This window comes from Olea europaea, chromosome 10 (assembly GCF_002742605.1).
Source record: "Olea europaea var. sylvestris chromosome 10, O_europaea_v1, whole genome shotgun sequence".
NCBI classification, from domain to species: Eukaryota; Viridiplantae; Streptophyta; class Magnoliopsida; order Lamiales; family Oleaceae; genus Olea; species Olea europaea.
Genome location: NC_036246.1, coordinates 4,228,050 through 4,251,432, shown reverse-complemented (window position 1 = coordinate 4,251,432; position 23,383 = coordinate 4,228,050).

Genomic DNA, 23,383 nt, shown 5'->3' with positions numbered 1-23,383 from the left:
CGCATCCCTCATAGAAATATAGTCGGATCACATGTGAAAATAGGTTGAATTCTACTCGAGAGAGATTGTTAAACAAATTAGGAATATTGGTTTTCATAATTGAATCGTGTTGTCAATTTTATAAAATTCGTATTAAAGAGGATATCATAAGGGGATTCGGAATCCTAGTACGCATTTCATTATCATATTTTTATAAAACTTGCATTTAGTTATAATCACGCATTTAATCTAGTTAATTTAGGCTTTATATTTATAAGTAGGTTATTAAATCATAATTTAGTTAGCAAAAATATCAAGAATTTCTATTGTTTCGGTTGAGGCGATGATAGATAAAATTAAACTAATCAATCTCTGTGGGACGATATTCGGACTCATTTAATCCACTTTATTACTTGTTAACGAACCGTACACTTGCGGTAGTTTTAAATCGAAAGAAATAATTTCGCGAACAAGTTTTTGGCGCCGCTGCCGGGGATTGAGTTCAATTTAATTTTATTTTTCTATGCACTAATTCGAAATTTAATTTTCGTTCTCTTTTAGTTTTTATTTTTTTTATTTTTTTATTTTTTTTATTTTTTTATTTTTTTTTGTCTTTGTTTTGTTTTTATTATTCGATCTATCGTTTTAGTATCTAAGTACTACTCTTATTTTTCTCTTAAATTTGCATGCTAAGATCGACTGGAGGAGAATTGATTCCGGCCGATCTTGAAATTGAACGCACTTTTCATCGACTACAAAGAGAGAACCGAGAAGCAAAACTGTAAATGGCTAACGAACTAAACAATCCTATTATCCCAGCCAATGAAGGAGAGGCAGTGAACGAAGGAAATGCGATTTTGGGCGACTTCTTGACTCCTGAAGTGATTCAAAGCCAGTCCAACATTGTGTATCCACCGTTTGGGCACCCCAATTTTCAATTGAAGACGAATGGGATACAGCTATTCCAAAATGGACATCAATTTTATGGCAGAGCCGAAGAAAATCCACATACATACATATCTCGATTCTTGGATATGTGTCAACACTTCAGATATCAAGGAATCTTGGACGATGCTATTAGGCTAAGGCTTTTTCCACACACCTTGCGAGAAAAGGCACTTGAATGGTTGGATTCGCTTCCTATTGCAAGCATTACTACTTGGAATGACCTGGCTCACAAATTCTGCACGAAGTACTTCTCACCAGCCAAGATAGCTAAAATGAGACACGAAATATCCATTTTCAGCCAGGGAGAATCCGAATCATTTGACGAAGCCCGGAACAGATTCAAGAATATGCTCTGGAAGTGCCCTCAACATGGGTTCGACAAAAAGACCCAAATCCAATTCTTTTATATAGGGTTACTCCCGTACTTCAAAAGCATGGTAGACTCATCATCAGATGGCTCAATTTCTACACGAACAATCAATGGAGCACTAGAATTATTTGAAAGAATGGCAACTACTTCAGCGATGTGGACATCTGAGTGGGTAACTCAAAAGAAACCTCCGGGTGTTTATGAGGTCGATACTTATTCAGCCATATCTGCGAAGATTGACTCGCTGTTTCACAAGGTTAGAAAGCATATCACAAACAGCACAAAATAAGAAGTTTAGCTGTGAAGAATGTGGAGCTGAGTATAAAACATAAGAGTGTCCAATTTTAATGCAAGGAGTTGAGCAGACAGATTTTGCACAATGGGGGCAACGCCAGCAGAATAATCAATATGGGGAAACATACAATAACAATTGAAAGAAGCATCCCAATTTCTCTTGGAGCAACCAGAATCAGAATAGGCCACAATGTCAGTTTCAACAGCAAGAGAAAAATCCTCAATTGGAAGACATGTTTAGGAAATTCATGGAGAGGACCAATCAGTACATGGAGAAAACCGAAATCACTCTGCAAAACCAGAATGCTGCCATCAAAAACTTGGAAACTCAAATGGGACAGATGGTCATCACTTTGACTGGAAGAGCACAGGGAAATTTGCCAAGTAACACGAAAATCAACCCAAAAGAGCATGCCAAGGCCATCACAACTCGAAGTGGAGTGCAAGTACCTGATATGCATGTCAAAAGGCCAGTCAAGGACAAAGAGAATACACCTTCTGTAAAAGAAGAGACTGTGGAGTAGGATGAACAACCAAACACATCTACCACAAAGGAAAGTTCAGAAAAAGCAGGGAATAAAGAAACAGTTACAGTCAACCCATATGAACCTCCAATTCCATTTCCACAGAAGTTGAAAAATCACAAAATGGAGCAACAATACAAGAAATTTCTGGAAGTCTTCAAGAAGCTCCACATCAACATCCCGTTGGCAGATGCTCTATTCCAGATGCCCAGCTATGCAAAGTTTCTGAAGGACATATTATCAAATAAACGTAAGCTGGAGGATCATGAAACAGTAATGCTAACCGAAGAGTGCAGCGCAAGAATTCAGAAAAAGCTTCCACCAAAATTGAAAGATCCAGGGAGTTTCACTGTCCCTTGCACAATTGGTGATTTTTATTTTAATAAAGCATTTATGTGATCTTGGTGCGAGTGTTAACTTGATGCCACTCTCTATTTTCAGGAAACTAGGATTGGGAGAGCCTAAAGCAATTACAGTAACTCTACAGCTGGCTGATCGATCACTTACACGTCCACGAGGGATTATCGAAGATGTATTGGTCAAAGTGGATAAACTTATATTCCCAGCGGACTTCTTAATTCTGGACATGGAAGAAGACAAGGACGTGTCTATCATATTGGGGCAACCATTTTTGGCAACTGCAAGAGCTCTCATAGATGTGCGACAAAGACAATTGACTCTGAGATTGGGTGAGGAGCAGGCCACTTTTAATGTTTTCAAAGTAATGAAATATCTCACCGAGCCAGACAACTGTTTCCAGATTGATGTGATTGACATAGGAATCCCCTACAATTACGAATTGAAGAAACCACCAGACATACAGGAGGCTGATATGATGCACCCTCAATCCATTCTCACCGACTCAAAGGAGATCGAGGTATACACCGTGGAGTCTCAAACGGATGATGAGGGAGAGTCACACCACGTGAAAAAGGACAGGTTTGAAGTGTGGAGGATAATTGCAATGCGTAACAAGACCATATTGAACAAACTATGCAGGACCTCCCAAGCCATATTTAAAGTGCCATAACACACCTAAGCCAAAAGTCGGGCTATCGACTATAAAATAGCGCTGGTTGGGAGGCAACCCAACGTTCTATCCTTTCATTTACTTCGTTTTGCAATAGTTTAGGAGCTTTTCATTTTTTTAGCATTATCAATAGTTTTAGGTCATCGATCATACATCCCTATCACATGGAGTCTAGGCATGGTCTACACGAGTCTCAATGCACTAAGCACGAGTCATGAGGTTGAAGTCCTATTTTAGTCAGTCATGTGTCAAATTGAACAAAGTGCATGTTTTGAATGAAATTTCTTTGGTGATGCACAATTTTGTGATGTAAACCTTATATTGAGACATAAATTATGCATTCTGCACATCAACAATGTACACATGCACCTTGAAACAAATTTGGGGGATTTGTGCACTACATAGGTTATTTCTTACCTCAGTTGCATCTGTTTACACCATGAGAACTAATACGCATACTTAGCACTTTTATAGGATGTTACTAAAAAGAATGTCACAGGGAAAGGAGAAACACTGCGAGTCCTAGTTTTCATTCACCACCTCCATATAAATCAGGGAAGTACTCGTACCCCATCTTGCACTTTTAGTTTATTATTGTCCTTCAATTATGTCTGTTTACACTTTTATTTCATCTTCACATTGAGGACAATGTATTATCTAAATTTGAGGGTGGGTGACATAATACTGGACACGAACATCTTTTCATCATTTTGCCTATATTCATCAATATATATGTTTCATGATTGCATATTATGTGCTTGATGAGTGTTAAAAAAAAATCTTTGCATTTTATTCAGTCTACTATATTTCCATTTTTGCATGCTTGTGTGGGCTTGATAGCCTTGCCGGCTATGATGTGACTATTGGACTGGTATAATTCATAAACTTTGGATATAGTGCTGAATAGATTAACCAATACTTGTGATGCAATACTTGACAATATCTATGTATGCTATTCATGCTTGACATGTTAGGTGAATGACTGGATTTTGAGCATAAAGTAGGAAAAGAATGATTACCCTCTATTGAATTAACACGTAAACCACCTTAAGACAGTTTGGAATTGATTGAGCTATTATAGGGAACATTGAGATAAGCGGGGGCTCCGTGCATGAAATTTTATTGTGTGGATTGCCTAGACCAGTGAGGTAAAGATTAGGTGAAAATCTTAAATTAGGGGTTGGTTTTGGAAACTAAATGTCTAGAACAATAAGGGCATAAAATTAATTTGTGAGAATAAGACACTTCTTTTCATGCCTTTATGACCCGAGCAAGTAAGTCTGTAAGGATATTTCAAAATTTGGTGCCCTGAGGTCAACTGGCCTGCGAGTAACCGGCCTAAAGCTCGCTAAATGGGTCATATAGAAAGCAAGAGGGAAAGAGGTTAATAAAAAGTCATTTGATCGAGCCTTTATAACTCGAGTGAATAAGCCTGCAAGGGTTTAAAACCTGGTGCCCTAAAACCAACTGGTTTGGGAGTAACCGGCCTAAAGCTCGCTAAAATGGTTATATAGAAAGCAAATGAGAAGATGATAATGATTTATAAAATAAAAAAATAAAAAATAATTCAGAAAAATTAGAGGAGTGAGAAAAACAAAAGAGAGGCAATAACATGAAGAAAAGCCCTTGGACATTTGGTTGAAGAAACTATACCTTTAAGGCGAGACAAGTAACCTAGTTTAATCTTGAGTGTCGAAGCAATCAAACTTAGGAGAGCCTTCATTTGTTGACATGTAAACTTGTAATAGTGGGATTAATCCAAACTACGAGAGTGTAAGGACTACAGCTATGTAAATTCCTAATTTTAAAACACAATCCCGGGATAATTGAGTGAAAAGAATAAGTTTGGGGGGTTGTGTATCTCTCGAGTGACTAAGGATACATTTGACCACTTGGGGTCGGGACTCAAATTCAGCATGAACCTGATTTGTTGGCATGAATTCACACACACACACACACACACACACGTCGATTTGCATTTAACAGGTAAAGGTTGATGTCATTTTTGCACTGATAAATTTTCATAAAGTCAAATACTTAGTCCAATCCTGAGCTACAGCAGGGTATTAAGTCATGTTTGTTCAGAATTAAGTCACCATCTTGTTTGAGAACAAACAATAGTTTAAGTTTGGGTGTTTGATAAGTGTGTTTTTGCACACTTATTTAGGTCACAAACATGACTTAATAATAAGCAAAATGATTGAATTGTGACTTAATCTCGTTATATTTGTGAATTGTAGGGAACACCGATGAACATGGTGAAATTCAGAAGAAAAGAGCTGAAAAAGACTAAAATGGGGCAAAGTGATAGTTCGGGGACCAAGTTGCAAATAATCCATAGATGAGACGGGAAATGGAATGAAGATTCAAGAGTGTTAGAGGTTAATCGGATGAGGAAAGGAGTCAAGAGGTGAAATATGATCGAAGTATTATCAAGTATCAACTTTCAGGTGAAAAAACTATGCTCGTGATTTTTAATTTCTACTTGAAATTCATTTTTGACATAGTGAACATCAGAATTTGAGGAAGCCTACATCTACCAAAAATGTAGATCTTTGAGTTTTCTTCACAATGAACTTTGAATCACTTCAATCGGAGATCAGGAGAGAAAGTTATGATCAAAATACTAAAAGCTGTTCAGCGAAAAGAATGGTATAACTATGCGGTCGCATAGCATAAATTCTATGCGGATGCATAGAAGCCTCCCGAGAACTTTTTCTCAATTTTACAGAATTGGAGGGGATTATACACAATTTTGGAGGATTTGGAGAGAAAGAACAAGGCAAAAACAAGGCAATCCACTTCAAGATTCAAGACTTCACTTCAAGAATCAATTGGGTGATGTTCTTCCTTGGTTTTAATTATTGTTTTTCTCTTTATTTCCCATTATGTTAGGCTAGATTTTCATGTGCTAGGATTTGCGATGAACCTTATATTATGAACCCTTAATCTTGAAATTTATTAATTTGACGTTAAAACATGTTTTTAATTATTGAATGATTGGCATGGATTTTATTTTCTCTACAATTATGTGCGCAATAGTTGTATAAGCTTTGTGGCTTGTTTTACCCTCGAGAGATGGAAAATAAGTTAGACATTATGTTAATTATCGTAAAGTTCGATAGGGGATAGAAATATACCGCTATGCTTTATGTGATCTTTAAGTATTCATAAATCTTTAACGCATTTTTATATGTTCGCATCCCTCATAGAAATATAGTCGGATCGCATGTGAAAATAGATTTAATTCTACTCGAGAGAGATTGTTAAACAAATTAGGAATATTGGTCTTCATAATTGAATCGTGTTGTCAATTTTATAAAATTCGGATTAAAGAGGATTGATATAGGGGGATTCAGAATTCTAGTACGCATTTCATTATCATATTTTTATAAAACTTGCACTTAGTTATAATCACGCATTTAATCTAGTTAATTTAGGCTTTATATTTATAAGTAGGTTATTAAATCATAATTTAGTTGGCAAAAATATCAAGAATTTCTATTGTTTCGGTTAAGGCGACGATAGATAAAATTAAACTAATCAATCTCTGTGGGACGATATTCGAACTCATTTAATCCACATTATTACTTGTTAATGAACCGTACACTTGCGGTAGTTTTAAATCGAAAGAAATAATTTCGCGAACAATTGTATTTTTGGATTCCATTTCATGACATGAGAAAGTCTGATACTGTTATTTTTGTGCTATGTTGGATGAGTTGGCTTGGCTCTTGTGCTCTCTGTAATCATGTTTGTCATTAGAGTGGGTAGTTATCATTTGTTGTAATTACACTTTTGCTCTATTTTAATCAGGTAATTGTACTTTCAGGTAAATAATTTTAAATTCAATCAGGTAACTTCGTCTAATTTCGGTTCCTTGAACTAATTAAAATCGATGATTTGGCTGTTAATAAATGATGTCTGCCATTTAACTCAATTTGGTTTTACATATTTCACCATAACAATTCATAGTTATGTTGATAATTATAATATATTAGCTTTTATGTCATCGACTATTGTTAGTAGAATTGGATAAAGTTATCTTAATTAAAATCAAATTAAAGTGTGATTTTTCGATTGAAAATATTTGTTATATATACACAGACAAACGGGAGGCTGAAAAAATTCTGGCTACTAGGTTATATATATATCATAAATACACTAACAGAAATTGGAGCAGGAAAAATCCCCCTTTTTTTTTAGAGAGATATACGTACAGACAAAAAGGAATTGGAGGTGGCCAATTTGATTTTTGCACACACTTTGAGGCCACAGAGGAGATTGACGCAGATGAAGAGAGAGAAATGGAAGGAAGCTGTTGCAGGGAATACACACAGAAACCAACTACAGATTCACGCTGCAAAAATTTAATCGTGTTACATCAATTTTTGGTGATGTCTTCCATAATTTCTCATTTTTCTTTCATTAATATGCATAGCTAAATTTCATTTTAGGACGAACAATGTAATCTATTTTGGACCTTTATTTCTTTTATTTGAGATTCTTTGTTCTTTTTATATTTTATGTATGGATTTTAATTATGTTTGTAATGCTTTGAATTTTCTGGTCAATCCTTCAATGACGTCGTGAACAATAATTTCTTAGAGATGCGAATTCTTGTTTAGACCACATATTAAAATTTGGCAAACTAATTATTAAGATCGTAATTTGACTTGAGGTCATCATAGTGCCTTATATGAAGACAGTCATGCTTTGACGATGTTGGATGTTGCTCTGTCAAGGGCCACTAATACAGCATCGTTTGGGTATGTGAAGAATCGTATGAAAATTGTGAGTGACCAATAGAAGATTGGTCGCTCTTAAATAGTAAGGGATTATGATTTGCATTTCATTTAATGAAGTCGATAACGAAATGCTTGGCCAAGGTGTACTCATAAGTCAAAAAGAAGTTTTCGACTTATATCAACTGAATAATAGAATGAAACATATGATCGATAACCGGGATTGACATACTTTTGTATCTCATAATTTATCGGATTATATTGATGAAGAGATAATAGTTTCACGGTAAACGAACAAGTTTGATTTTATCATACCACATGACATTTTTCGTTACATGTATTGCCATGATACGCATACCACATGACATTTTTCGTTATATGTATTGCCATTATACATTGTTAGATGTCAATCTAGGAAGGCGAGTGTGAATCGGTGATAAATTAAAAGGGTATTTTAATTTATCAATTTTGATTAAATCAAAATAATATTTTATGTTGTTAGACATCGTGATAGGAAACCTGATGGGTTGTACACAAAAAGAGAATTAGAAGATTGTAATTTATCAATTAATTTAACAAGCGTTGGATAAATTAATTAATTGGGTTGCTTATTTATAGGCCCGAATTAGTTAATTGGATTAATTAATTAACGGACCGGAATTAATTAAATGGGTTAATTAAATATTGGGCCAGGTCAGACCAAGCCCGTTTGGGTTTAATATTACTAGGGTTTTCAAAATTCGTAGAGAATTCATACTTGCTACCATAAGAGGAAAAAACCCGGGTTCCTACAATTTTATTCTCTGTTTGGATTTCCATTCGGGATTGGATAATTGGACAGTTGTGGATGATGAATCAAAATCGTTGGAACGAAAGAATAGCAAAGGGGTTTGTAGATCTTGTAAAATGTATAATTTCTATCTAAACACAAAGACGATTCCTGGTGGGAATTGAAATCCATTTCTATTTCTGCTGGGCATGAAACGTAGATTCCTAATAATTGCTGTAGCTTGGCTACCGTCAGATCCTGAAGTAAATTCTACCCATCAAACAAAAAGGGACTAAACCAGAATGGCTATTCAAACTAGAATTTTTTACCGGGTGGAAATGATGTTCATTTTTAACAAGTCTTATGTAAAAGTCATGCCAAATTAGAGAGAGAAACAAGAGCAACAATTAGAAAATTCTATAATTTGATGCATAGTAGGATTTGTAGCTAATTTCAATAAATATGTTAGAGGTTCTAGTGTGTTATTTATTTTATACACGTTTTGGGCGTCGTTGTGTAAGTTAAGTGGAACACACAGACTGTAGTGTTTGAAATTTTTGTGACAAATAGTTGAGCTTTGTTGGCTGCATTCACTCTACAGCTGTTAAGAATGTGTTCACTAATCATTGCAATTTATCAATTGTTAATCTACATAGTACATTAGTTAAGTAGTAAAGCAGCATTATGAAAATTTGATCGTCTTTACGAATACAGTCACCCTCATGTAGCATTCTTTTGCACCCAATTTGACCTTGGAAGACTATAAAGATTTCCAAAATTACAAAACTATGTTATCCAGAGTTAGTAGATTATTGTTAGCAGTTGATAAGTATAGTATATCCACTTATTTGGGCCTTAAATTAAATGTTTCGATGATCTTTTGATAATTATAGCTCTATTTATTGTATATTTTGTTTGTTAGAAGAAACTCGATGATTGAAAGTAAAATTGAAATTCAAAATTTGAGTATTCAATTGTAACTTTTTAATAGTTTATTCAGACCACAAAACGATAATTGAAGATTGCCAAGAGTCAATTGGATGCAATTAAAAGTTAAAAAAAAAAAAAACGAGTTAAATTATTTTCACAAATCAATTTCCTCAGGTAGCGAGGCGTTGAGAAGTGACTGAAGGTTGTTCTCGAGTTGAAAAGCAGCGATCAATAACAGATTACAGGGGAGACAACGGCAGGTGGTAGTAGGATATAGAAGAAAGAGGCAGGGGAGATTGAAAACTAATGTAGTGATGGAATGCACTGAAAAGTCGATGACGTGAGGGAGGACGATGAGTGTGGTGGTGGTTGGGCTGGTAGTGTGGGTCATGGGTTTGGGCTTACTGTGGATTGGGCCCGAGGATGCGTGTTACTAATTTCATTTTGTTGGGCCGTTTAAGCTTTTTATATGGGCTGGTATTTGGGGTTGTGGTACGTATTTGGTGTAAGTAGTGGGCTATGCTAAAGCCCTTTTTAGGTGCATCATCAGCATCAGTATTCTCCTGGATTTGACTTAAAACAACAAATTGACTGCAATTGATTTCTATTTCACGTTTTTTCCTCTCCTTTTTATTAGGATTATAACAACTAGTAAAGAAGAATAAAGAGAGAGAACATGCTAGCTGTTATGATCTGGACGAATGGAATAATGGAAAATATTACTCTAAATGATTTTAGTTTCTTTTACACCTAAAATAGACTTTCCAATTTGCATCATATAGCCAATGGTAGATTTTAAGGATCTAGTTGTTTTACATGTTCCAGTAGATACAACAATGAACTGAATGGAGCGGTAAACAATAACCCATGTGGACAGAACTGAATTTGTAAGGAAGAAGAGTTAGTTTTTTGTTGTGAGTTTCTCAGATTTATCTTTTATTCTCTCTTTGCAGAACAATATTCCTATCTTCTTCCCTGGCTTAATAGATGGTTCACTGGGTGATATGTTGTATTTCCACTCTTTCAAAAAGGAGCCCGGTCTAGTCATCGACATTGTGCAAGTTGAAGATCTTCACTGTCATCTTATGCTAATTTGTAACAATGTAGAATAATGGACACAATTAAGATAAACAGATATTAGGGCCATGAATTGTGAGGTGGTCCATGCTGGTCTCAGGAAGACTGGAATGGTAATTCTTGGAGAGGGGCTGCCCAAGCATCATATATGCAATGCAAATATGATGCGTAATGGTGCGGATTATGCTATATTTATCGACACACCACAAGAGTCTGATGGAAGTGATTCAGTTGCCCACCCTGACAAAGCTGTGTCTTGGGGTAAAATTCGAGGTTTTGCTAATTCAGTGAAGGTTGGACATTTTGTTTCTTTGTCTTTTCAATTCATCAATGTGCTGCATAGTTTACAATTCGGTTATTTTTCATTGATAAAACCAGGTGCACTGTGATGCAACTATTGCTTTCCCTCTCCTGGTAGCAGAAACATTTGCTGCCAAGGCAAAAAGATCGGACGAAACCACTTCTTGGGTTTAATCTGATAGTTCATAATCTTAGACTAATTTTCATAGATAGGGGTCTTGCTCATATTTGAGAGTGCTTTTATTGCTTGGGAAACAGTGAGAGCATTAGAGTGGTCATTAACCCTGTTGATTAAGGGACATATTGTGATTGATGCCGCATCTTTGAAATTTTTTTACTATAGCATTTCTTGAAGAGGAGCTGAATTAGTGTTTTAGTAGTCTTTGCATTTGGATTGTACAGTATTGTCCGAGAGTCGCCTTTAATTTATAGATAGCATTGTATTTTTGGATTCCATTTCATGACATGACTGATACTGTTATTTTTGTGGTATGTTGGATGAGTTGGCTTGGCTCTTGTGCTCTCTGTAATCATGTTTGTCATTAGAGTGGGTAGTTATCATTTGTTGTAATTACACTTTTGCTCTATTTTAATCAGGTAATTGTACTTTCAGGTAAATAATTTTAAATTCAATCAGGTAACTTCGTCTAATTTCGGTTCCTTGAACTAATTAAAATCGATGATTTGGCTGTTAATAAATGATGTCTGCCATTTAACTCAATTTGGTTTTACATATTTCACCCTAACAATTTATAGTTATGTTTATAATTATAATATATTAGCTTTTATGTCATCGACTATTGTTAGTAGAATTGGATAAAGTTATCTTAATTAAAATCAAATTAAAGTGTGATTTTTCGATTGAAAATATTTGTTATATATACACAGACAAGCGGGAGGCTGAAAAAATTCTGGCTACTAGGTTATATATATATATATATATATATAGATATATATATATCATAAATACACTAACAGAAATTGGAGCAGGAAAAATCCCCCCCTTTTTTTTAGAGAGATATACGTACTGACAAAAAGGAATTGGAGGTGGCCAATTTTATTTTTGCACACACTTTGAGGCCACAGAGGAGATTAACGCAGATGAAGAGAGAGAAATGGAAGGAAGCTGTTGCAGGGAATACACACAGAAACCAACTACAGATTCACGCTGCAAAAATTTAATCGTGTTACATCAATTTTCGGTGATGTCTTCCATAATTTCTCATTTTTCTTTCATTAATATGCATAGCTAAATTTCATTTTAGGACGAACAATGTAATCTATTTTGGACTTTTATTTCTTTTATTTGAGATTCTTTGTTCTTTTTATATTTTATGTATGGATTTTAATTATGTTTGTAATGCTTTGAATTTTCTGGTCAATCCTTCAATGATGTCGTGAACAGTAATTACTTAGAGATGCGAATTCTTGTTTAGACCACATTAAAATTTGGCAAACTAATTACTAAGATCGTCCTTTGACTTGAGGTCATCATAGTGCCTTATATGAAGACAGTCATGCTTTGACGATGTTGGATGTTGCTCTGTCAAGGGCCACTAATACAGCATCGTTTGGGTATGTGAAGAATCGTATGAAAATTGTGAGTGACCAATAGAAGATTGGTCGCTCTTAAATAGTAAGGGATTATGATTTGCATTTCATTTAATGAAGTCGATAACGAAATTCTTGGCCAAGGTGTACTCATAAATCAAAAAGAAGTTTTCGACTTATATCAACTGAATAATAGAATGAAACATATGATCGATAACCGGGATTGACATACTTTTGTATCTCATAATTGATCGGATTATATTGATGAAGAGATAATAGTTTCACGGTAAACGAACAAGTTTGATTTTATCATACCACATGACATTTTTCGTTACATGTATTGCCATGATACGCATACCACACGACATTTTTTGTTACATGTATTGCCATGATACATTGTTAGATGTCAATCTAGGATGGCGAGTGTGAATCGGTGATAAATTAAAAGGGTATTTTAATTAATCAATTTTGATTAAATCAAAATAATATTTTATGTTGTTAGGCATCGTGATAGAAAACCTGATGGGTTGTACACAAAAAGAGAATTAGAAGATTGTAATTTATCAATTAATTTAACAAGCGTTGGATAAATTAATTAATTGGGTTGCTTATTTATAGGCCCGAATTAGTTAATTGGATTAATTAATTAACGGACCGGAATTAATTAAATGGGTTAATTAAATATTGGGCCAGGTCAGACCAAGCCTGTTTGGGTTTATATAAATATTACTAGGGTTTTCAAAATTCGTAGAGAATTCATACTCTGTAATCATGTTTGTCATTAGAGTGGGTAGTTATCATTTGTTGTAATTACACTTTTGCTCTATTTTAATTAGGTAATTGTACTTTCAGGTAAATAATTTTAAATTCAATCAAGTAACTTTGTCTAATTTCGGTTCCTTGAACTAATTAAAATCGATGATTTGGCTGTTAATAAATGATGTCTGCCATTTAACTCACTTTGGTTTTACATATTTCACCCTAAAAATTTATAGTTATATTGATAATTATAGTATATTAGCTTTTATGTCATCGACTATTGTTAGTAGAATTGGATAAAGTTATCTTAATTAAAATCAAATTAAAGTGTGATTTTTCGATTGAAATTATATTAAAACATAGTTACTCGAGTGAACATAATGGAGGTAAACTTATCTAAGTTAGCTAAAGTGAATTTATAACTTACCCCAGTTAAATCTATAAATTAATATACATGAGACCTGAGAGAATCTATTAATTTAGTGAATTTTATTATTTATCAATTTATTGATTACTTGATAACTTATTAAATTATTAAGATGTACATCTTTACTTTCTTAATTATAAATAGTGATTTTTGAAGAATATGTCACAAGTGCGAAAAATTTTTAAATTTACGTGTAAAATTATTTTATTGGGGGAATATGTGGAAGAAAATTGAGTTTTGAGAAAATCAGCTCAAAAAGTAGATTGTACATTTAATAATATTTTTTTTGAAGCATGAGAAAGTAACATCAGAATTTTTTACCATGTTAAGAAAAACTAGTGAGATCCATGTGAAATCAATTTCAAGGAAAAAAAATAATGCTTGAGTCATATTTTAATAGGCCTTAAGTCAAATCATCAGCACTATCTAAAATATTAAAAATTATTAATATGTAAATTATATGGGATCTATATGATTTTGTTTATTATGAATTATCATATAAATTTAGCGAATTATTAGTTTAGAGTGTTATTTCCATGTTTGGATTGGCCAATAATATTATCTTATCTAATTGTCATTGGATTAATCGGGTATTAAATTATAGAAATTCTACTATACTTTTAAATATAATGCTTTTTTCTAAGGTAAAGAATCTTTCATTAATTCAAATCATTGCGAATTGCACATACAAAAGATACAAGGAATTTAGAACTCACGATATGCTTCCTATCTCTACATAAAGAGAAGATGCAACTTAGTGGGCTATTCGGTTCCAAACTATAATTCACATCACTAAACAATGTACAAGTATTTGATAAAATAGAATCATTTGGAGCAAACTAGAAAATGAACTAGTACTCTACTAGCAGGAGGACATTGCTTTCCACACTTTCAAACTGGAACCCATTTTCTTTGGCAAAGATCAGATCATCTCCCATCCACAATGCCTCCGCGTCCTATGTTGAATACTGCTCATTAAAGTGTTGGGCTGAATTGATGCATAATTTATATTTCACTAATAAAGATTATATGCATGTTAATATAGATAGAGTGACAACTTAATAAAATCATGGCAGGTGCATAAATTTTGATTTACTGAAATGTAGAAATTGGAATGAGGTGAAATGAAGCAAGGTATGCGAACGCAAATCTCGTTAAAACGAATTTCATCCACTGCACTGGTATTAACATGATCAAATTGATGTATGTCTTCCAAGATGCAATACTTCTTCCAAAATTAATATAACACTATATTAATTTTATCAGATAAACCAACGCTTGATGTACTCTTCTAAAAGGGACTAATATCGAACACGAAACTCCAAAATAATTTAAAAATCATTTTGACAGAATTTGGAGAAAGAAAGAATTAGAAACCATTTGTAGGAATTAATTTGGAGTGAAGAAAAGGAAATTAGGAGGAACATACTTATAAGTTGTCATATGTCTCTTCGACTGGTTGCATTTTTTTGGCATAAATTTATTTTAATAATTAGATTGCACCATTTCATAATTGATGGTGTAGATCATACCATATTAAAAAATCTGGACTTTTCATAATATACACTTTTTGAATAGTCATGTTCATTCCCAAGACCATGACCCTTTATTATGCACCCTTTGTAATTGAAGAGTGGTGTCTAGTTATCATACCTATTGTAGACTTTTTCAATTCAAACATTTAAATTGTATATGTTAAACTATTAGTTCCAATAATCCCACATGTGAATGAAAAATGATATACCCAGAATAAGGAAGACGATGAAGAGTACAACTGAAATGTCATGCATCATGATCGATGGCTTTCGCTTTGAACCTTCCCTAGTAAGAAACCATCGGACTTACCTGATTAATCAGAGAATGGAACGTTTTGAACTATTGGCTACAAGCCTAGACAATATATCGAACGTTAACTTTTACCTCAAATGTTGGATCTGTATTGTATTCATTATTTTGGCCTTGAACCATCTTGATTCTACAAGTGTGCTAGAGAATTCATCCAAGTAAAATTCCCATAGAATCAATCAAACTCGCACTCATATAGGTGATGTTCTATAAAGAGTCTTACAATACTCCACTTGTACTATTTACAAGATATAGTCATCATTAAAATCTTAAGTTATCATAATCAATCTTTGGTAGGCAGCACTTATTTGTATTACAGAAATATCAAATGAATCATAACTAGTTTTCCTATTGAGCCTAGTCCATGGAATCTCTAGCTGGCAGGTTAGGTTTTTATTTAGGTGACCCATTAGTTTAGATATTACACCCATTTCTCTCGATGCGCAGTCTACTTTCTCTCGATAACCCATTTATGAAAGGATTCAATTTGTTATTCTTTGTCAAATGGTATTATGTCTATAACGTATATGTCAAGATTTGCCATTATACTTGATATTCTGTGCCATTCCATTTGTAAATAGCTATCTCATTCAATTGATATAACATGCACAAATTATTACCAATTAGAAATCCTTCGAAAAAATTTGAAGCCATCATGCTTATAGCTCTATTGAATTCTCAAATTTCTTTCAACTCTCAAGTTGTATAGAGAATTTTTACCAAACATCTATAATCTAACTTGTAAAATATATTTACTAGTACATTTTAAATCCTTTCACCGGATATCGATTTTCAACATTATGCGAATATCAATTTTGACAAGTTTTCACTATGTATAATTTGTCATTTCAAATATTCTCGAATATCATAATATTTTGATTTGAAGAAAGCAACGAAAATCCCCTACGAAATGTGGGTTACATTCAAACTTTTGATTAAGAAGGAAATTTTTTTGATTTACGTGTAATATTATTTTATGGAACATTGTGTGGTTTAAAATAGGAGAGAGAAAAATGGAATGTAATGTAATTAAATTTAACGGGGATCAAATGGGGGCTTAATTTGAGAAGTTTAAGCCTTGGACACTTAATTTGGAAATTTGAATTTCACAAAGTTTATTAGTTTAGGGAAAATTTGGAGATTGAGACATTCAAATCTTGAGAGTTATCACAAGTCGAAGTAGTGACTTCCATTTGTTGAACCCAATCGAACATGAGCAAGAAAGGAATGAGTGATAAGATATTCAACTTAGAATCAAAACTGTAGGAGTGAAAATAAAGAACACTTTTAGGGTGTGCATGATAAGAGAGAAGAAAAAGAAATATTTGACAATATCAAGGGTCGGGAAAATAACCATCTTTAAATTTCATTTGATGAATTAACCTTGTACCACATTTATTTAACATTGGCTGAATTAATCTCGGTAGCATATCCTGGAAGTCGTTTATTAATTGTACAAGTGATTTTGAACCATAAGGCAAAACTGCATGCTATCTAACAATGTTATTTGTACTTTATTGGTGCGTGTTAATAACTAATTTTGTCCTGGCCGAATAAATGTTCAAGTTTTAGTGTAATTTATATGTGTGATTTACCTATTAGAGCCATCAAAAGTGGATACTTGTTAGTCAATTTGACGAAATTATTATATATTTTGGTTAATTAAATATTGATTGTTGTGGAATAAACTCAAGTTTGAATGGCTTTTATAAAAAGAGGTAAAAATCGATCAAAGAAGGGCAACAGGGAAGAATTAGAAAGTTCAATGAGTAAATTACAAATCTTAAAAGTTAATTCGGATAAAGGAACAAAAATTAAGATTACATGGATCAAATTTGACTAAAACAGAAGATGAATGACTAAAATCATACATAAGAACGGCTGAAACCAAAGAAAAAGACAAAGTTGGGGATCAAATTGCACAAAAGGCAGAACTGTGACCACTGTGATCGCAATGGAAAACAAGGTGCGATTGCACCTACTTCTGTTTAAATTATAGTTTCGTAGCAACACAATACTTTGTAACCGCTGGCGTGGTGGGCAATCTTATGAATTTTACTGCATCTGACTAGCATGTGATTGTGTTCATGACTACAATTTGGTAAGTACGAAAACTAACTAATAAAGTTGAACATGAACCCCAAATATAATGTGGTAAACCCTGAAAGGAAATATCTACAAGCCCAGCCACGAGTCAAACAGTTCACTAAGATTTTTGATAAAAATACATAGTATCTGATTCTTGTAATTATGCAAAATTAATAAAATTTCAATAAAAAGAACTAATAACAACTCACTTTTGTTTCTTCTTTTCACCTGTTGATGAAGTGAAATCAAATTCACTGGCATTGACTTTAACAACACTTCCCCATTGCACTTGATCGCAACTATCATTTGGATTAAGAACTTGTTTTTAACTTCACACTAGGTAGTTTGATCAAAAGATGAAATTTTAATTAGAGCACCAATTTTTTATTTTTTATTTTTTCAAAGGTCTGAAGAAAACTTTTTCTTTGAAAGTATCAATGAAGCATCATATCGTGTTTAGTTTTTGTGAAGTAGGTCGAGCCTATGCTTTTTGGAAACAGTGATGAAAATATTGATATTTCAAAAGCCTAATTGCTATTATGATTTCTTACATTACTTATAGTTTAAGTAATCATCAAAATAAAGAATTAATTCTTACCAAACAATAGGCAATAAAAGTGGTAAGAAAATTAGTATAAAATATACTAAAAGCTTTTCTACATTTGTATAATGCCAATATAAGGAAAGACAAAGTTAATTTATCATATCATTATATTTCCTTCTAAACAAATTTGAAAATATATAAGATGCTATAAAACTTGAGATATTCGAGCTGCAAGTTATAAGGAAATACAATAAAATTCATAATTCAAATATTCTAGACAAAATCTGCTTACCATCAAGGTTAGTGAGGACCAGCAACCGCCTAATCAGTGCATTTATCGTAATGTTTGATAATTAAAGTGAACAATATAAATTAAGAAAGCCAATATATGAGATATGTAAAACTATATTTTCTACCAGTAAGTGAAGGTGGATTCGAAGTTTTAATGCGTATGATTTAACTGGTTTTATGAAAGCCTTTTAATTTTTCACCATATTTGTTTAGATGATTAATAAAAAATCAGTAAATCAAAATTGATTGTTTGATTAGAGTTAGCCCCTGTTTCATAATAATTACAAAGAGTTCTTTTTTATTTATTTTTTATTAAGAAAATGAGCTTTAAAATACAGATTTTTTTTTTGAAGAATAAGTGATTAAGAAGTAGAGATTTTTTTTATGTGCAAAATATTTTACAGTGTGTGTATGGTTTGAAAATAAGTTTGAGATAAAAAGAGTTTTGAAAAAAATGCTTGTCAAATAGAACTTTAGTATTATTTAGAACTAGAACAAGTACACAGTATTTGAGGAAATGATGCCTTATTTACTATTTTATTACTTGGTTACGATACCTTGCACTTGCGAAATTTTAGTGATCATCCTTGTTTACTTCTCCACCATTAAAATTCGAATAGCCATTCACAACTTGACAAAAATGCAGTCAACATCCATTACTAACAGAAAAAGACAATTATTAATGGAATTCGTCTATCAAGTATTTTTAATTTTATTTTATTTTAAGCTATTATTAGAACTCAAGTTGTTACATCTCGCTTATTTTTTGTTAAAGTCAAAGTCAAATAAGGACGTAAGTTCCACAAATAATTTTCATGGGGCATATTTAACAATTTCAAGTATTTAAGTGTTGGAGATAATATAATAAAGGAGTCAAGGGATTTAGTTTCTATTATTAGAGTTAAAGGGCTGAAAGTTATATTATATGAAGATTAAAGATTTGACTTGCAATTATACAATATTCATCTATTAACATAAAAGGAAAATGGATCCATTTTTCAACTGGGCAAGGAGGAAACAAGAAGCAAGAGTAATCGTAAAAGAGAAAGGAAGGAAAAAAAAAAAGAAAGAAAGAAAGAAAAAAAAGTAGTTGGTGCCTGTGCACGAAGTGTAGGAGGCAATATCTCTTCCTGGGAGTCAACTCCTTGCTAGTTTGTCCAGAAATCTCTTGGGTATGTTCATTTTTTTAAAGTAATAGTAGAAAACAGCTTTCAAGCCATGCCTCATAGATAGCCATCCATGAAAACATGAATGGAAGACTCAAGGGAAGACTCCTAGCTCCCTCCTACCACTTCTTTAAGTGTTGGATTTTCTTTCAATCTCAGTTGGTCATTTTTTCTACAATCTCAAGTTGTTATTTCAAGAGCTGACATAGAAGTGGGAAATTTGTGCCTACCCAACTAGTTCGCTATGATCAATTCAGTGACTAGAAAAAGAACTCTTTTTAAAAATAAGCACTTAATTATTTATCATAAATCATAAATCATATAAGTTGCAAAAGTTACTTATTTCAGATGATTAAGTTAGTTATCATGATTTCCAAAATAAAATAGATTTTTATAAATAAGCAATTCTTTTTAAAGTTAAACAATGTTAGCTTAATCATTTCATTAACATACTATATTAGTATTAAACATTTCAGTGTATGTAAAGTTGTTCTAAAACCACAAGAAAGAACCATGTGATTTTACCCTAGTTTGAATGTATTTCCATAGTATATGACGTGATATGCCAGTTATTTTACTTGCTTGCAGTGTATGAGTTGATATACATATCTTACTTGCTCTACACTATGTGAATGTGTTTCCATAGTGTATAGCCTTTGGATAATCTTGCATACATATGACCAAAATTTCAGAATTACAAAACCACAAAATTTCAGAATTTCAGAATTTAAGAATTATCAGATTATGAATAGCATTGCTATGTGCATCGATATTAATCGATATATGGGTAGAGTTATTTTGAGTACTTTATAGCCTGGCTTTTTCAGTATTATTATAGTTTATTATATTTTAAATTATAGAATTCAATTATTCAGTTTTTACAATAAAGATTTTGGCTTATAGTATTGTAAAATGACAGTTTCACTCAGATTTCATTGATATCACAGTAGTTATATTCAAGATACTTTACAGTTCATTATTTAGAATAAATGATTTTAATATCCCATCATGCCTTAAAAGTAATTATCAAAATTTAGAATTGCTTAAAGTTGCAATAGAATAAATAAGATTTTTTAGTAAAAATATATAAATGGAAAAAATATACTTATTTGTGAACTGTATACTCATTGAATTACAAGCTCAAATATTTGTCACACTTCTTTACGACTCATTTTGTCGGTTCATGCAAACTTACTTTCTTTTTTAGGACAAATTTAGTACAATGAATAAGTCATTTGGAGTTATACGTGTTAGTCTAAAAGGCCAGCTGCATATTATATATATTTTATATTTTTGGAACCTTTTCTTGTTAAGAACAATAAATTCATTTTGCGTGCTCCTTATTTTGATGGCTTAATAGCACAAATGGTCCCTATGTTTGGTCTGTAGTGTGCAAAACGTCCATGCGTTTCAAATTTTTGCATTTTCATCGCTACTTCCACATTTCATTGCGGAAAATGTCCTTTTCACCAATTTTTAACACAAGTGACCAATTTCCCTCCTATTTAAATAAAAAAGGAAAAGAAAAATAACGAACAAATTGCAATCTTACTCCTAATCTTTTAAAAAAGTGCAAATGAGTCCAAATAAATTATTAAAAGACTTAATAATGTAAAAGTCCCTACATTTGACCTATAGTGTGCAAAATGTCCTAACATTTCAAATTGGTGAAAATAATGTTTTCTGTAATCAAACGTGAAAATAGAGATGAAAATGCAAAAAAATTGAAGCCTATGTATGTTTTGCTCACTACAGGGAAATATATAGACGTTGTGCTATTGAGCCTTATTTAAAATACTAAAAATAATAAAACAAAAAACTCTCCTCTTTTTCTCCAAATGGGCTCGCCACCTTAGAAGTCAAAAAACTCCGGCCAACCACCCCTAAATCGTCAGACCTCCATACCACCGAAAAGTCCTCACTCCCTCTACACATATCATCCAACATCCAACCTTCATGCCAATAGATTTGGTTGGAATTGCTAGCTAAAATACTCAAATAGCGAATATAAATACTGGTGGCACCACCTGTTCCAAAGAGGCTCATGCCATTTTCAACACACAAATCGACTATACTCACCAGGACACCTCTCTTTATGGTTTTAAAACATCAACAGATGCTCAAAATCAAATTCTACAACAACAAATTTCAATTTCTTGTTGGACAAAATAAATGGCTAGAAATTTTGAGGCATATTAGAATGAAATTGATGATAGCCCAAATTGGTGAAAATGAAGTTTTTCACAATGAAATATAGAAATAGGGATGAAATGCAAAAATTTGAATCGTAGGGACGTTTTGTGCTATTAAGCCTTATTTTAATTACTACATACTTAGAGGGATACGTATTCCCCTAAACATCATACATGCATGCTTGATAAAATTTATTGCTTTTTACATACGTTTTGTCCATATTACAAGGAGAGCTCTTTCAATTTTTTCATTTATTATAGTCATAGCAGGTCAAAGTTAGTCCATATTGTTCATGCATTAGCATATCATGCATATTCAATGTGTATAGTCACATTTAATGGTGGTAGAAGTCACGAGCTTCCAAGCTGTTTAGAATGCATTGATTCCATGAAAATGGAAGAGTCTGTTTAGAAGATTCAAGGACAATCCTATGTAATCAGTTCCGTGCGCAGATGTTTTGAGTTAGGGAAACAAAATCAACGTTGATCAATGAAAAGTTGATCAGCAATTGAAATTTTGTAATGAAAAGACAGGTTAGGTGCCTCCTTTCAAGACAAATGTTTGACTACCTTTAATTATTTTGGATGTTCATTTGGATCATTCGATAGATGTATGATATAGTTCTCGAAACAAGCTTTGAGATGACGTAGGCGATTTGTGGATTTGGTAATGTACTATTGTTAGATAATTTTTAAAATTAGCATGTTATCGAAATTCTCAAAATATTTGTCTGGAGCGGCCTATTTTGACAAGCTGTAATAGTTGCTATGATTGATTGTTTCACGCGCCATTAACAACGTGGAAATCTAGGCTTGAGCACTTTGAAATGATATTAAGAATGCAATATTTTAACATTATTTGGCATCCTTTATCGCCCCAAAAATTGAGACGATAACATAGAAAATTTAATGGTGCTAACAACGTGGAAATCTAGGCTTGAGCACTTTGAAATGATATTAAGAATGCAATATTTTAACTTTATTTGGCATCCTTTATCGCCCCAAAAATTGAGACAATAACATAGAAAAGTTAATGGTGCTCAAAAAACCAATAAATTTTTTTCCCCAAAAGTTGGGGGGTCATGTGACCCCATGCCAAACATCTTTACGCCAGTGTATGTAATGAAACTTGAAAGGACTATTTGTTGTTGGGCTGGGACTATGGTGTATGAAACTTAGGTACACATTTTGAGTACAATTTTGTACAGATCACCAATTTAGAGTGAGAGTTTTGATGATTTTATAGATTGCTCATTCATAAGTATTTGAATTAAGGGAATATATAATCACCTAGTATGTGATCATTAAATTGTTGTATGGGTGTTTCAATAAATTCTCCTGTATACATTTTATATGATAGATACCGACAAACGTTGAGATATAGATATTCTGGGAGACAATTTATGGAATCTTGATTATCTCAAAAAGTTAAATGTTGGTTTTTATTATTAGAATTCCTGGGAAATTTACTACCTTGTAGAGCATGGCCAAGGATAAGGCACATGTACAGACATAATCAATACTTGTAACATTGATCTTATCATTGTCAGTGTA